Below are 16,777 nucleotides of genomic sequence, written 5' to 3' on the forward strand. Positions count from 1 at the left end.
TGTCCACGAAGTAGGGATTGGGGCCTGGCCCTCAGACCTTTCTCTTGGTTCCCTGCTTCATGCCAGTATATTGCATTCACATCTTGGAGCACCGGCATGAAGCCTGGTCCCTCTTTCCCTATGGAGATATAAACAATACCCTCGCCTTGGGTGGGTCAGTGCCCTTTTCTCCACTATCCATTTCTCCTTTTTTTCCTTTTTATTTTTACCTTTTCCTTTTCAGTTGGCTACCATATGTACCCCCTGGATTTGGTCTGTCCCATTCCATACTACCTGGACCTCACTCAGGAACGTTTGTGTACATTTGCTCTTGCCCTACGCCCCTTTTGCATTTTTTTAAGCTTACCTCAGCGAAATCGTGTTGTACTTGTTCTCTTGTGCATGGATTACTTCACTTAGCATAATATCATCCAGCTCTTCCCTTGAGGCGATGTGCTTATTGCGTTCATCAGTACTTCTTAGTGATGTGTAGTGCTCCATTACATTTATGTACCACGGTTTTTTAATCCATTCGTATGTTGATGGAAATTTGGGTTGTTTCCAACTCTTTGCCTTTGTGAATTGCGGCACAAGGAACATTAGAGCACAGCTGTCTGGCCGTGGCTTGTTCCTTGCCTCTCTGGGTATATGTCCAGTAGAGGATTTCTGGGTCGTAAGATAGGTAATTTTCCATCTGCTTTAGAAATCACCAAATGGATTGCCATCGTGGCTGTATATACCTACAGGTTCACCAGCAGTGGATGATAGCTCCTATCTCACCACAGCCCCTCCAACACTTGTTGCTTTCTGATTCTTTGAATTGGGCTTTCTTTGAAGGCATTAGGTGGTACCTCATTGTTGTTTTCATTTGCATTTCTCTTATGGCTAAAGATCTGGAACACTTTCACATATGTTTGTTGGCCATTCTGATTTTTGCCCCCTGTGAAACTTCTGTTCAGGTCCTTTGCCCACCTCCTCAGTGGGAAATAGGTTTTTCTCTTTTGGGAAGCTAGCAGAATAGTGTAGATTTTAGTAATGAGGCCTTTGTCTGATTTGTCATTGCTAAAGATGTTTTCCCAGTGCGTGGACTGCCTTAGTACCCTCTTGGTGAATTATTTCGATGTACATAGGTGTCTTATCTTCAGTATATACCATTTCTCAATTGGTGACTCCTCTGTATGTATGTCCTTCCCTATTTCTGATAGCCTAAGTATTTCCTGCCCCAAAGTTCTCAGGTGTGTCCTTTTCCCCTCATTGATGGCCCTAATTGTTTAGGATTTTACCTTGAGCTCGGTGGTCTACCTTGAGTTGATCCCTTTGCATGGAGTGAGATAAAGGTCTTACTTCATTTTTCCACAGGTAGATCTCCATTTTTTCCAGCACCACTTGTAGAAGAGGGCATCTGCTTCCCATTTGATATTTTGGGGGCCCTTATCAAAGATCAGTTGTCTGTATGCTGATGATCTGATTCCTGCGTGTTGTTCTTTTCCATTGGTCTGCGTACCTGTCATTGTATCAATACCATGTGGATTTGACCACCGTGGTTGTATAACATATGCCAAAGTCAGGTAAAGGAAGCCCTCCCACTGTATCCTTCCTTTTGAGGAGTTCTGGGCTAATTCGGGGCTTCTTCTCTCTCCATAAGGAGTTGGTAATCAGGTTTTCCATTTCTTTGAAGAAAGAGGAGGGTAATTTCATTGGGATTTTGCATTAAACTTAGATAGTGCCTTGGCCAAAACTGGCATATTCACTAGGTTGAGACTTCCAATCCATAAGCATGGGCTATCCTTCCATTGGTTGAGTTCACCCTTGCTTTCTTGTAATAGTGTTCTGTAGCTTTCCTCATATAAATATTTTGTTCTTTTAGTCAGGTATAGCCCTAGTTATTTCCATTTGTGCTTTGCTATTGTCAAGGGTACCACCTTTTGGTATCTCCTCTTCTGTGGTCTTATTCGATGTGTATTGCAGTCTGATACACTTCTGTTTGTTGGTGTTGTAACCTGCCACTCTGCGATGTTCCCCTCTCACTTCCTGCACTCCCCTCAGGTGCTTTTGGGATTTTCCATATATAAAATCATATCATCTTCAAACAACGATAGCTTCACCTCTTCCTTCCCCAAGTGAATACCTTTCACGCCATTTGTTTGCCTTACCTTTTGTGTTGGGTGTTTTTCTAGTAACACTTGTTGAAGAGGGCATCAGCTTCTCATTTGATAATTTTGGGGTCCTTATCAACGATCAGTTGTCTCTATGCTGATGATTTCATTTCTAGGTTTTCGTTCTATTCAATCGGTCCGAACATCTGTCATTATAACAGTACCATGCGGTTTTCACCATGGTGGTTCAATCGTAGGTGCTAAAGTCAGGTAAAGCAAGTCCTTCGACTTTATCCTTCTTCTTGAAGAGTTCCCTGAGAATTCTGGCCTTCTTCTCTTTCCATATGAAATTGCTACTCAGTGTTTTCCAATTCATTGACAAAGGATGTTGGTACATGTAGTAGGGTACCATTACATTTGTCTAGTACCTTGGGCATGACAGAAATCTTTGCTATACTACGTGTTCTGATGTATGACCATGGGATATCCTTCCATTTCTGGAGGTCACTTTGGGGTTTCTTGTAATAGTGTTCTGTAGTTCTCCACATTCAAATCGTTTTGGGCTTTTTGGTTAGGTATACACCTAGGTATTTAAATTTGTCAACGTATCCAGCCCTTAACACATCATCATGGGTTCAGTAGGCACAATTATACAGGGATAATAAGTAAAGACTAAAGTCAAGTCATAGAGAATAAGAAGAGACAGAAGATATGTTGAAATAATGGAGTCAAACACATTTCATGGTTGCATGATCATCTCAGCTCCTCTTGGTGGTACAGGCCAGGAGAGAGTGCAGGAGAGATTTACTGCTAACCAAGGCTTATATATCTTTGGGGGAATGCATGGCTCCTAATTGCAGGTAGAGACATACATCACAGAAAGGGGTTGTACAATAGCCAATACAATCAATGGGGGGGATATACAATGTGCATAAGCGGAACAGCAAGCGGATGAGCTGGGGTGACGGCATGACAGGAAAGGGTGGAATTAGAGATATACGTGTGACAAGGAGGGCGAACCATTCATTCATGATGGCGGCCTACCTTGGTCACTCTTGAGTGGCCTTGACCTCCCTGGGCTTTCCTACAAGAAAACAATTTACTACTGCCCTTATCAGAAGGAGGTGGGCCCTACTTAGGGTGTGACAGACTGCAGTCTGATTCCTCTAGATAGCTGATAACCCTTAGGGAGAATAACCTCTGACCTACTTCTGTTGACCTCCAAGTGGATAGTCACTTACCACGTGTAGGAGGCAGCTAAGTTTGCCATATATTTAGGCGAAACAACTTGGGAGAAGTCTTTCTGTTTCCAACTTCAATTTGTGCTGTATTATTGTGAAGGGTACTAAATTGTTTATCTTCTCTTCCATGGACTATTCTGATGGATATAGTAGTTCCATAGCCTTCTGTTTGCTGATCTTGTATGCTTCCACTCTGCCATATTCCTCTATCACTTCCTGCACTCCCCTTGTGGAGCTTTTGGGTTTTCTGTTTATAAAATTATATCACCTGAGAATAAAGATAATTTCACCTCTTTTTCCTCAGATGTATACCACTGATCTCTTTCCTTTCCCTTATGTTGGTAACTAGGAACCCCAGAATGTTGTTAAATAGAAGAGGGTGCAAGGGGCATCTTGCCTGGTTGACATTTTCAGCGCGATTCCTTTGTCTTTTTTCCACTGAATACAACTTTTGGTGTTAACTTTTCATCTGTAGCTTCATATATAGCTTGTTGTAGAGGGCAAATTTGAAGAATTTTTATATTATCTTGAAGAATTTCCCTTCCATTCCGATCTTTGTAATGTGTTAAACAGGAACGGGTGCTGGATGATATTGAATGTTTTTTCTGTGTGTATTGATATTATCATGTGGTTTTATTCCTCTTTCTTACCAATACCCTGAATAAGGCTAATGGACTTGCAGATGTTGAAACCTCCATGCATCCTTGGAATGAATCCCACTTGTTCATGGAGAATTATTCGTTTTATCATATTTTGAATTATATTGACCAGTATTGTGTTAAGGATTTTGAATCAATGTTCATTAGAAAGATCAGAATGTCATTCTCAATCCTTGTGGATCCTTCCCCACTTTAACTATCGGTAATCTGCTAGATTCATAGAGAAAATTTGGGAGTTGGCCATTTGTGTAGGATTGTTGTCAGCTCTTGCCTGAATGCTTGCCAGCATTTTCCTGTGAAGCCATCTGGCCCAGGGGATATTTTAGTTGACATTTTCTTGATAACCTTGTCTATTTTCTCTATTTCTCTGAGTCTGTTGAGTTGCTTGTGGTCCATCTGGGAGGGTATTTGTCCATGTCTTCCAGGATGTTGAATTCATTGGTGTAACGGTACTCATAGTACTATACAATTCAGCTTTAAATATCATTAGAGCACATTGTAGTTTTCCCTGTTTTATCCCTCAGTGGCGTGACTATTGTTATATGTTCCTTTCTTTCTTTGGTTAGGTTTGCAGTGGCCTACCTATTCTGTTAATCTGTTCAAAGAAACAACTATTTTACTGCATTGATTTGTTTGCATTGTTTTCACGTTTTCCAAGTTATTCACGTCTGCCCTAATTGTTTGTTATTTCGTTTCTTTTGCCATTTGTAGCATTGTCCTGTTAACTCTGTCATCAGGATCAATCACACCACTTTTAGTACGGTGACACTCTTCCTGACCTGTTGATCCAAAGGCATGAGAAGTCCAAAGTGGCCAGGGGGCATTCTCAGCTGCCACTTCAGTGGAATCCGTGCTGTGTTTCCAGGTGGGAGAGTTCCTTTCTTCAGGACCAGGACCTCCAGGCCTGAGGAACACAGGGTTGTTGGGACAGGAAGCAAACATGCTTCAAGGGGATCACTAGGAGTAATAGTGAGTGGTGCCACTCCAGCTTCCACCCCTTGGTTCCTGGACCCATGAATTCTGGCTCTTGGAGACACAGCACCATATATTGGCCGCTGGTTTAGAGCGTATACAGCTTCCTGGAGATCAGGAAGCCCCGCAAGTTGTTGCCACCTACTTGGCGTCGTAATTGCGTCTTTAGGAGCCCATTCCATCGTTCCATCAAGCTGGCAGCTTCAGGATGATGAGGAACATGATACGGCCAGTGGATTCCATGGGAATGGGCCCATTGCCACACTGGATTTGCTGTGAAGTGAGCTCCTTGATCTGAACAAAACTATGTGGGATGCCATGCCGGTGCATGAGGCATTCTTTGAGTCCACAAATAGTAGTTTTGGCAGAAGCATCACGTGCAGGGAAGGCAAATCCATATCGAGAGTAGGTGTCTATTCCAGTAAGAACAAAACGCTGTCCCCTCCATGATGGAAGTGGTCCTATGGAATCAACCTGCCACCTACTTGCTGGTTGATCTCCCCGAGGAATTGTCCCATCTCTTGAACGTAATATTGGTTTCTCTTGCTGGCAAATGGACACTCAGCAGTGGCAGTGGCCAAGTCAGCCTTGGTGAGTGGAAGTCCATGTTGCTGTGCCCATGCATAACCTCCATCCCTGCCGCCATGTGCACTTTGTTCATGTGCCCATTGGGCGATAACAGGGGTGGCAGAGGAAAGAGGAGGACCAGTCTCCACAGCGTGTGTCATCTTATCCACTTGATTATTAAAGTCCTCCTCTTCAGAGGTAATCCTTTGGTGAGCATTCACGTGAGATACAATTAACTTTACTTTCTTGGCCCATTCAGAGAAGTCTATCCACATACATCCTTGTCACCAATTTTCCAATCATGGTCCTTCCAATTCCCTGACCATTCAGCCAAGCCATTAGCCACTGCCCATGAATCAGTATATAATCTCACATCTGGTCATTTTTCCTTATATGCAAATTGAACGGCCAGGTGCACTGCTCGAAGTTCTGCCCATTGGGAAGATATCCCTTCACCACTGTCCTTTACGGAGATCCCAGAAAAGGGCTGTAGTGCTGCTGCTGTCCACTTATGAGTGGCACCTGCATATCGTGCAGAGCCGACCGTAAACCAAGCATGACTTTTTTGGTCTTCACTTAAAGTATGGTAAGGAACTCCCCAGGAGGCCATAGGTGCAGACTGGGAGAACGGAGGCAATGTAACAGGAGTGGAGACTGTTGGCATTTGGGCCACTTCTTCTTGCAGCTTACTTGTTCCTTCAGGTCCTGCTTTGGCCCGATCTCGTATATACCACTTCCATTTAACAAGGGAGTGTTGCTGCGCACATCCAACTTTATGATTACGTGGGTCAGACAATAGCCACTTCATGATAGGTAATTCAGGCCTCATGGTGACTTGGTGGCCCATGGTGAGGCCTTCAGTCTCCAGCCAGGCCCAGTAACAGGCCAACAGCTGTTTTTCAAAGGGGGAGTAGTTGCTTGCAGAGGATGGCAAGACTTTACTCCAAAATCCCAATGGTCTATCTATGCTGTGATTCACCAATAGGGGTCTGCCAAAGACTGCACAATGCATCTTGATCTACAACTGACACCTCTAGCACCATTGGGTCAGCTGGATCATATGGTCCCAGTGGCAAAGCAGCTTGCACGGCAGCCTGCACTTGTTGAAGAGCCTTTTCTTGTTCTGGGCCCCACTCAAAAATGGAGGCTTTTCGTGTCACTTGATAAATAGGTCGAAGTAGAACACCCAAGTGAGGAATATGTTGCCTCCAAAATCCGAAGAGGCCCACTAGGCGTTGTGCCTCTTTTTTAGTCGTTGGGGGAACTAAATGTAATAGCTTATCCTTCACTTTAGTAGGAATATCTCGACATGCCCCACACCACTGGACCCCTAGAAATTGTACTGATGTGGAGGGTACCTGAATCTTTGTTGGGTTAATTTCCCAACCCCTTGTACGCAGATATTGTACCAATGAATTTAGAGTCTTTGATACATCCTCCTGAGTGCGTCCAATCAGCATAATGTCATCAATATAATGGACCAGTGTGACATGCTGTGGAATAGACAGGTGGTCAAGGTCCCTTCGGACTAAATTATGGCACAGGGCAGAAGAGTTGATGTACTCCTGGGGGAGAGTTGTGAAAGTATATTGTTGCCCTTGCCAGGTGAAGGCAAACTGCTTCTGGTGGGCCTTTGAGACTGGTATGGAGAAGAAGGCATTAGCCAGATCAATAGCTGCATACCATGTACCAGGAGAAGTATTAATTTGCTCAAGCAATGTAATCACATCTGGGCCAGCAGCTGCAATTGGAGCTGACGATAATTCACTGTCATTCTCCAGGATCCATCTGTCTTCGTTACAGGCCAAATTGGTGAATTAAATGGGGGAGGTAGTAGGAATCACCACCCCTGCATCTTTCAAGTCTTTGATGGTGGCACTGATCTCTGCAATCCCTCCAGGCATGCGGTATTGCTCTTGGTTTACTCTTTTCCTAGGTAATGGCAATTCTAATGGTGTCCACTTGGCCTTTCCTACCATGATAGCCCTTATTCCACATTTTAGGGATCCGATATGGGGGTTCTGCCAGTTACTAAGTATGTCTATTCCAATGATGCATTCTGGAACTGGGGAAATAACCACAGGATGGGTCCCGGGGCCCACTGGACCCACAGTGAGGCGTACTTGAGCTAAAACTCCATTAATAGCTTGACCTCCATAAGCCCCCACTCTGATTGGTGGGCCTTTGAAACATTTTGGGTCTCCTGGAATTAGTGTCAGTTCTGAGCCGGTGTCTAGTAATCCCCGAAAAGTTTGATTATTTCCTTTCCCCCAATGAACAGTCACTGTTGTGAAAGGCCGCAGGTCCCTTTGGGGAAGGCTAGAAGGAAGACTAACAGTATAAACCTTCAGTGATGTAGCAGGATCCTCCTTACAAGGGACCCGGCCTCCCCTTCATTCAAGGGGTTGTGGGTCTGTAAACTGGCTCAGGTCTGGGAATTGATTGAGCGATCGTGACTGTCTATTCTGCTGTTCACCTGATCTACCATTCTTTTGCCTGTACAGATCACGTAAATATTTAGTAGGCTTCCCATCTATTTCATTCCTAGGGACACTGCAGCTAAGTAGCCAATGCCATAATTCCACACGAGACAGGTTGCTTTGATTGTTATTGAAAACTCGTTGTCTATTATAACCACGCCCACCCAGTCTCCGTGGATCCAGTGCTGACACCTGCCCTCTACCATCACGGGGACCAATCAGCCCCATTGTGGGCAAATGTCGGAGTTCGCTTCGGGCAGTGCCCACTGTTAATCCTGGTGCACATAGAATAGCAATTACAGGAGTCTTAAGAGATGCTGGGGCCCACTTCACAAACTTGTTCCTTATGGTTGTGGTAAAGGGTATGTCTTCAGGTCACCCCCTTTTTGGATCTATGGGAATATCTTGATAGATCCATTCTAACATACCAATTTCTCTAAGCTTTTGGATGCCTTCCTCTACAGTGTACCAAGGCAGGTCAGGTACTTCAAGTTGGTCTAATCTAGGCCATCTGGCAGTCCATGCTTCATTGAACTAACCAAATAAAGACTTAGATCCTTTTTTAGCCTGTCTCGCAGAGACATTGAAAGAAGAGTCTGTGCTTAGGGGTCCCATATCCAGAAACTCAGACTGGTCTAATATTACATTTCGTGCACCAGTATCCCACACCCTGAGTAACCATTCCCATGGGTATTCTCCAGGCTTTTGCTTGTACGCATTTGAGAACTCAAGCAGGTCTTTATGTGTGTAGCGCACTTCTTCTTGGATAATCTTCTCAACCTCACCTTTAGGAGGTTTCTGAGACTTCATTTTAGTGACAGGTCTAGTGGAAATAATGGGTGCTGAGGGTGTTTCCTGGGTGCTCTCAGCAATACCTTGCGAGGCATCTTCCTCAGGTAATGCTACTGATGCAGCCCCACCTGGCCTATCAACTTGAATCGTTTGGCTAATCTGCTCAGGTGTTTCTAAGGGCTCAATATCCTCTACTTCCGGATCATCAGCCCCTATGTTCCCATCCCATGTTTCAGGGTCCCAACTTTTCCCAATGAATGCCCTTACTTTGTTTTCAGACACTACTCTAGATCTGCAATTCAGCTGCCATTGTCATTCAGCCACTCGTATAATGAGACTCTGGACCTGGTTCTCAGCAGTGTCAGCTCTTTTACTAGAGGAGAGAAGGCTCTCCTTTGTAGCACAGATGGAAGTTTTCAAATCTGTTAGTCTGCATGTGAGGCGTGCTTTTGAGGCTCTGAGATCATCCCTCTCCTTAATAACACTTTCCATCGTATGAAGGACCAGCCAACCAGCTTCGCTATACTTGTCATTTTCACAAAACTCCTGGAAAATATCAAATATACGATTGCCAAGAGCATCTCCTTTATCCAGCATGTCATCTACTTTAGGTGCTACTTTAATATTATCTTTGCTATTTCAGACCATGGATTTGTACGGGTAGTAGACGTATCCCCGTCAAGACTAAATAGGTTGGAAAACCAATTTAAGAAATCCATATTTGGTGCCAAAGGGACCAGGTATAAGGCATCATGCAAAAAAAAAAAGAATATGTGTGCGTGTGTGTATATATATATATATATACCATAATGAATGAAGGGGGAAGTGCAGAGTGGAGACCCAAGGCCCAAGCGTCGGCCACTGGAGATCCCCTCAGAGAGGGGTTTAGGAGAGGAGATGGGTCAGTCAGGGTGCGAGGTAGTGCCGATGAAGAGCAAAGCTTTCCCCCAGATTCTTGATGCTTCCTCCCCCCAACTACCATGATCCGAATTCTACCTTAGAGGGCTGGATAGGGCAGAGGTTGTACATTGGTAATATGAGGGTTGGAGGCACAGGGAATCCAGGGTGGATGATATCTTCAGGACCAAGGGTGTGAGGGATGATGCCGGGAGAGTATAGGGTGAGTGGGTTTGAATGGGGAACTGATTACAAGGATCCACATGTGACCTCCTCCCTGGGAGAGGGACGGCAGAAAATGTGGGAAGGGAGACTTGGGATAGAGCAAGATATGACAAAATAACGATGTATAAATTACAAAGGGCACATGAGGGAGGGGGGAAAGGGGAGGGAGGAGGAAAAAAAAAGGACCTGATGCCAAGGGCCTAAGTGGAGAGCAAATGCTTTGAGAATGATTGGGGCGGGGAATGTATGCATGTGCTTTATACAATTGATGTATGTATATGTATGGATTGTGTTAAGAGTTGTATGAGTCCCTAATAAAATGTAAAAAAAGAAAAGGAAAAAAAAGAAAGAAAAGAAAATGATTAGGGCAAAGAATGTACAGATGTGCTTTACACAATTGATGTATGTATATGTATGGACTGTGGTAAGAGTTGTATGAGCCCCTAATAAAACGTTTAAAAGAAAAAAGAGAAATCCATATTTGTCAAACTGGCTGCAGCGCCAGGCCAGGCGCAGGGGCGGCGGAGGCAGTGGCGAGGGCGGCGTGAGAGCGAGGCTCTGGCCCTGCGCAGGCCCAGGCCAGCGGCGGCTGGGAGCGCGAGGCACGCTGACCTGCAGGCCGCGAGCGGCAGCAGAGGCGGCAAGGGGCGCAGGGGTTCCTGGGAGGCGCAGCGTCAGGCCCGGGCGCGCGCCCACCGCCCCTTCCCCGACCAGTTCCGCCGGCGCTCACACGGGCCGCAGAAGTTGGTGCTGCAAAACTTTTTTGGGGGGTTCCGCGGGAGCCCCCGTGCGTCGGGACCGGATGCGCGCCGGCTAGCGACCCCTGGGCCGAGAGAGGTACCCCCAGAGCGACGCGCAGCGGGGGCGCCCCGGACCCGCGGCCCGGGGGCTATGGCCATGGTGGCTGGAGGCTGGGGCGGCCCCGGCGGCAGTGGAGACGCGAATGGCGTGGACAAGGTGGGTGGCTACCCGCGCGCCACCGAGGACTCGGCCTCGCCCCCGGGCGCCGCCAGCGACGCCGAGCAGGGCGACGAGGAGCTGCAGGGGCTGCAGGTGGACTGTGTGGTGTGCCGGGACAAGGCGAGCGCAAGCACTAGGGCGTCCTCACCTGCCAGGGCTGCAAGAGCTTCTTCAAGAGGAGCATACTCCTCAACCTCAGCTACACCTGAAGGTCCAACCGTGACTGCCAGATTGACCAGCACCACCGGAACCAGTGTCAGTACTGTTGCCTCAAGAAGTGTTCCGGTCGGCATGCGCAAAGAGGCCTTGCAGCGCGGCCGCAGCCCCCACTCGCCGCCAGGTCCTGGCGCCGCGTCTTCCAGCAGCCCCCCCCCGGGCTTGGCGCTGGCGGAGGCGGTGGGCGGAGACCTCTTCCCTGGCCAGCCAGTGTGGGAGCTGATCGCACAGCTGCTGCGCGCCAAGCCCTACTTGGCGGTGGCCGGCCACTTTGGCACGGGCGCGGCGAGCGCCTTCGGCCCGGGAGGCGCGGGCGCGGTGCTGGGCATCGATAACGTGTGTGGAGCTGGCGGCGCGGCTGCTCTTCAGCACCGTGGAGTGGGCGCGCCACGCGCCCTTCTTCCCCGTGCTGCCCGTGGCCGACCAGGTGGCCCTGCTGCGGCTCAGCTGGAGCAAGCTGTTCCTGCTGAACGCGGCGGAGGCCGCCCTGCCCCTGCACACTGCGACTCTGCTGGCCGCAGCCGGGCTGCACACCGCTCCCTTGGCCGCCGAGCGGGCGGTGGCCTTCATGGACCAGGTGCGCGCCTTCCAGGAGCAAGTGGACAAGCTGGGCCGCCTGCAGGTGGACTCGGCGGAGTATGGCTGCCTCAAGGCCATCGCGCTCTTTACTCTTGATGCCTGTGGCCTCTCAGACCCAGCACACGTGGAGAGGCTGCAGGAGAAGGCGCAGGTGGCCCTGACCGAGTACATGCTGACCCAGTACCCAGCCCAGCCCCAGTGCTTCGGCCGCCTGCTGCTGCGTCTGCCTGCCCTGCGCGCCGTCCCAGCCTCACTCATCTCTCAGCTGTTCTTCATGCGCCTGGTGGGCAAGACACCCGTTGAGACGCTGATCCGAGACATGCTGCTCTCGGGGAGTACTTTCAACTGGCCTTAGGGCTCCGGCCAGTGACCGACCTCCAGCGACACAGATGCTCGGGGTCCCCAGGCCAAGGATAGGGACAGCCTCCCCAAGTGGCTAACCAGAACCATGACTAGGGCGAAAGATCATTATGTAATATGCAGTAGCCCTTAGTGACCCTGGTTACAATTTGACTCGGAGGCTACTGGACTTCAGAGCCTTACAAGCCTGGAAGGTTTATTTCAGGCACAGCAAGCACATGCCTCGGCGGTGCTGACTTGCGTTCTGCACCTGGATAGGCACCTGAAGTCATTTGGAGAGGATGTCTATGTAAGTTGGTTTTACATAAATTTCTGTGCTGGATTCCTTGTGCTTGTGGATTTTCTTGTCCTTCTTGGTTTGCTGTTATTTTACTACTGAGTTGGCTTTTGTGGTTTTCTTCATTTTGATGGGGTTTCTTTCCTATTTCTTACGACATTCCCTTGATAGTTATTTTCTTATCTAGTGTAAGATGGTCATGTTTCTCTTGTGTACTGCTTGCCTTCCTCTCCATACAGTTTCTTTACATGTACTTTTCTCCCCCTATTTGCTTCGTGTTTGTCTCCATTGCAGATTGATATCTGTAGCTCTCTCTTTTCAGTCTTGTGTCATATTTGCAGAACTGCTTCACCTTGGTTACTGTCTGGTGGGGACTGCCTTGCTCATTGATCTCAGGTTTATGTTTGCTCTTCCTTGTGATTCTCCATCCATAGAATAGCCTTCGTATTTTTTTATAACTCATTCCGCTGCTTTGGATTTCTGGAATTCTCCTTGACTGAAAATGCCCTTATGTCTTCTTCATATTTTGCTGGATTTAAGATCCTTGCTTGGCAGTTATATCTTTTAAAGTTTCATATATGTTGTCACGTTGCCTTATGCCTGCAGAGGTTTGTTGAAGGAAAACAAACAAACAGAAAACCACACTCAGCTTAATTGTTTGCTTTCCCTTTGCAGACCCCCTGCTGGGGCTGCTTCCATAAATGTGCTCCTTACAGTTCTGCTCACAGGCGTGCCCTCATGGCTCTCAGATTTTGCGTCCATGGCTTTATTCTGAGAAGTCCACTCTCCCATGCCATTTTCCCTGAGCCTTTGGATCCCTCTCCTAGGGAATGCTACTGTAGGTCTGATACGTCTGCTTGACTTACTGTAGATGGCCAACCAATGAATGACTACATCAACCCCGCAAGCTCCAATACTGGACAGAGAATCTGTGCTGAGTGGGCCATATCAATAAACTGAGACTTATCAGAGTTTATGTTCCTTGCACAATAATCGCACAACCTTTATAACGATCCTGACACATAGTCTGCAGGTTTCTGTCTGCACAATTAAGGAATTCTAGAATATTTTTGGGGGGTAGAGCATAGCTGTTCCTGGCCCAACATCTGGGCTTCGCTTTGGGGACTTGCTATGAGTTAAGTCTAGGTAGAGGTCTGGAGGCCATAAACCGTGGGAGGTGTTTCCTGGGCCCATGCAGCGGTGTCTTGCTCCAGATACAGCCTAAGCACCATTCTCGGCACACATCCCAAACTCAGTCATTTGGACGCATGGGGACCCTACAGGACAGAGTAGACCTGCTCCTGTGGGTTCTGAGACTGTAATTCTTCATGAGAGAAGAAAACCTGGTCTTTTGTTAGGGGAGCTGCCCTTGGTTTGACCTTTCTGCTCTTGTGTTTTGTAGCACAGAGGATGATCACTGTGCCATCAGGGCCAGGGATGAAAACACATTCTTGGTTCGTAGTGATAGATTTCTCAAAACTTACCGAGAGATGTGGGGTATGTACAGTAGCTTTAGGGCTTGCATCAGACATCAGAACCAATTTAGACAACTCATCTTTTCTCATTCTGTTTCTTTAGAACCTCTCCTGGTCCCGTCAAGTCAACTCTGATGCGGAACAACCCTCTACAACAGGGTAAGCTTCCCCTCTGTGTTCCAGAGACGGTAATTCATTATTGCATTAAAATGTTTCTTCCTTTTGCTGTGGTGTAACACGTGGTTTTGAACTGTTGACCTTGACCTTAGCAGCCAATGCATAAGCGCTCTGCCACCAGGGTTCTCTAGAGAAGCAAGACCAAGGATACTTGTATGATACATGTATGGACAAATAGAGATTGATATCCACAATTGCCTAAACAGCTATAGAAGCAGGTAAGTCCAGTTTGGTTCAAGTTCATCGGTCATATATAAGCGGGAGACTTCTCCTGTCTCATAGAGCTACGGGAACTGATGGACATGAAAGAGGAAGATGCAGGAAGAGGGTCTCGGGTGGGGAAGGCAGCGCTGCGTGAATCTGAGGTGGGATGAATCAATACAAGTTGACATTCCACTGATGGTTAGTGTGATCAGTAGGTGACCTAACAGGAAATTGACAAACCAGATGTAGAATCCAGAAGTGGACAAAGGGAAATGGGCAAGACAAAGCACGCTTCTGCACAGGATTCCTCTTATAATAGAGACGACAACCCAGAAGAGGGCTCATGGGACTTACACCTGATTGATAGGTTGGACTCTAACTCTATTTTCACACAAACAGGTCCAGCTGACAGAAATTCTAATGATCACAGATGAGAAAGAGAACGTTCAAATGTGGTGCACAAAAGGAAAATTAGGATCGCCTCATTCCTCATAAGACACGATGCTTTCTCGTTGTCTTTTCTGATAAGAGCAGAACTTTGTGTATCAGCAATTGACGCCGTCTGGCACTTCTGAGTGATGTAACTCTCTCTCTATATGTATCTGATGAATCCACAACTGATGAAAGCGTAGATAGTTGATGGTCCTATGACATTCACATTCAACATCAGAAACCAGCAAGGCACTGTGATCTTGTAACTTGGTTTAGTAGGGAAGCACAAAGAGCTTATGTTTGGGTATAAGATCCCATTTGGAATCTTTACTAGCAAGTTAATTGGATTGACCTTATTACTCTGTGTGTAGATCTATTCACACAAACACTGCGAAAGCACCTTCTTTTGTTGACCCTCCGATTCTTCTTTCATTCATTAAGCACAACTTAACTGCTCAAATGTTCCTGAAATTAGAATTTTATTGAAGAGTAGTATTTTTCATTTTTCTCTCAGCTCTGCCAATAGTGGTGGGTGGGTCAACAAGAAGAAAGTCCATTCGTGCTACAACTCCAGAAATATCTGGTGATTAGAGCTAACTGCATACCTCTGAAATCAGAGGTAAATACTGGTTCTGAAACTTGAGGACATAAACAAGGCTCCTTCTACCAGGAAAGAAAAGAACACACTGCCATCCCGGAAGAGATTGTGGAAATTGTAACGTTGTAGCAGAAGCTTACAATAATAAAATGAAACATGATAGTAAAACAAACTCCACTGGAAGGAAAAAAGCCAAAAGAAGATGAAAATTGATGAAATAAACCAAAATTATTAGAGGAACAATCTACTACGTCCATTTTATTTATTATTTTTAGTAGGTTCGTTTTCCTTCATTTCCTTGAATGAGAGTTTTAGACAGGAAAGTCACAGGCAATATAGTTCAATGCAAAGCAGAAGAATTGTAAGCAAAAACGTTAAATTAGTAGAGATGACCAACAATTCAGTTGTAGCAAGAAGCTATTACCATCCATCCCTAGGAGGTAATGACAATGCTATGTGGTGATGTTACTTAAGCCCAGGGGCTGGAAGCCCATATCCAGTGTTGAAATCATGGGGTCAGAACTGGAAGCATAGCGCTGTTTACCACTAGCAGTCTACACAAACAAACAAACAAACCAAAACATCCACAATGAAACTTGTTGAATTGAACTAGAACTCTAAGAGACTATATGAGAAAGACCAACAGTAAAAAAAACTTGATCAGAACAAACTGTGGGTAGCACCGTGAAGAACGGGAATTCCAGAACACTTCCCTGTGCTCGTGCAGAACCTGTGCCTGGTTCAAGAGGAAGTCACGAGAGAGAACAAGGGCACACTGTGTGCTTTAACATCATCAAAGGTTTGTGTCAGGCCTGCATCCTCTAACCCTACTTACTCAGTCTGTGTGCTGAGCAAGCACTCAGAGAGGCTAGATTACCTGAATAAGCCTGCACATCAGGACTGGAGGAATCTTTATTAATACCCTGTGCTATGCAGGTGACAACCTTGTTTGGCGAAAGTGAGGGGGATTCAAACATTTGCTGATGAAGTTCAAGGGCAGAAGCCTTCAGCATGGGTTACAACTCAATGAAAGGAAAACGTAAATCTTCATAACTGGACCAATATGTAGCAGGGGATAAATGGAATAAAATGTGAAGTTGGTAAGGATTTTATCTTGCTTGGATCCATAATCAATACTCATGGAAGCAGCCGTCAAGTGACCAAGCTACACTTTGTTTTGGGTCAATCTCTACAACCCCTGTTTAAAGCATTGAGAAGCAAGGATTATACTCTGAGGACTAAGGTGGGCTTGACCTAAACCAAGGTCTTCCCAATGGTCTACTCTGCATGTGAAAATTGCACATTGAAAAAGGAAGACCAAAGAAAATCCAACGCACTTGAACCGCGGTGTTGGAGAAGATTATTGAACGTATATGGACTGCCAGAAGAACGAACAGACCAATCTTGGAAGAAGGACGGCCAGAATGCTCCTTAGAGGCAAGGATGGTGAGTCTTTGTCAAACCGAGGAAGGCCGTAGACGAGATTGCGAGATTGATTGGCAGTGACTGTGTCACTGCGAACTCCACCCTACGAACAAGTGGGAGGATGGCACAGGAAGGACCAGGTGGTGTGTTTCCTTCTGGGGAGCTG

At 46.5% G+C, this 16,777-nt stretch overlaps 1 pseudogene; it reads left to right on the forward strand.

Moving 5' to 3' along the window:
- The first annotated feature begins 10,799 nt into the window (after nucleotides 1–10,799).
- LOC142423037 (nuclear receptor subfamily 2 group F member 6 pseudogene) lies at nucleotides 10,800–12,033 on the forward strand (annotated as a pseudogene).
- The last annotated feature ends 4,744 nt before the right edge of the window (nucleotides 12,034–16,777 follow it).

Source organism: Tenrec ecaudatus, chromosome 12, assembly GCF_050624435.1.
Source record: "Tenrec ecaudatus isolate mTenEca1 chromosome 12, mTenEca1.hap1, whole genome shotgun sequence".
Lineage (NCBI taxonomy): Eukaryota > Metazoa > Chordata > Mammalia > Afrosoricida > Tenrecidae > Tenrec > Tenrec ecaudatus.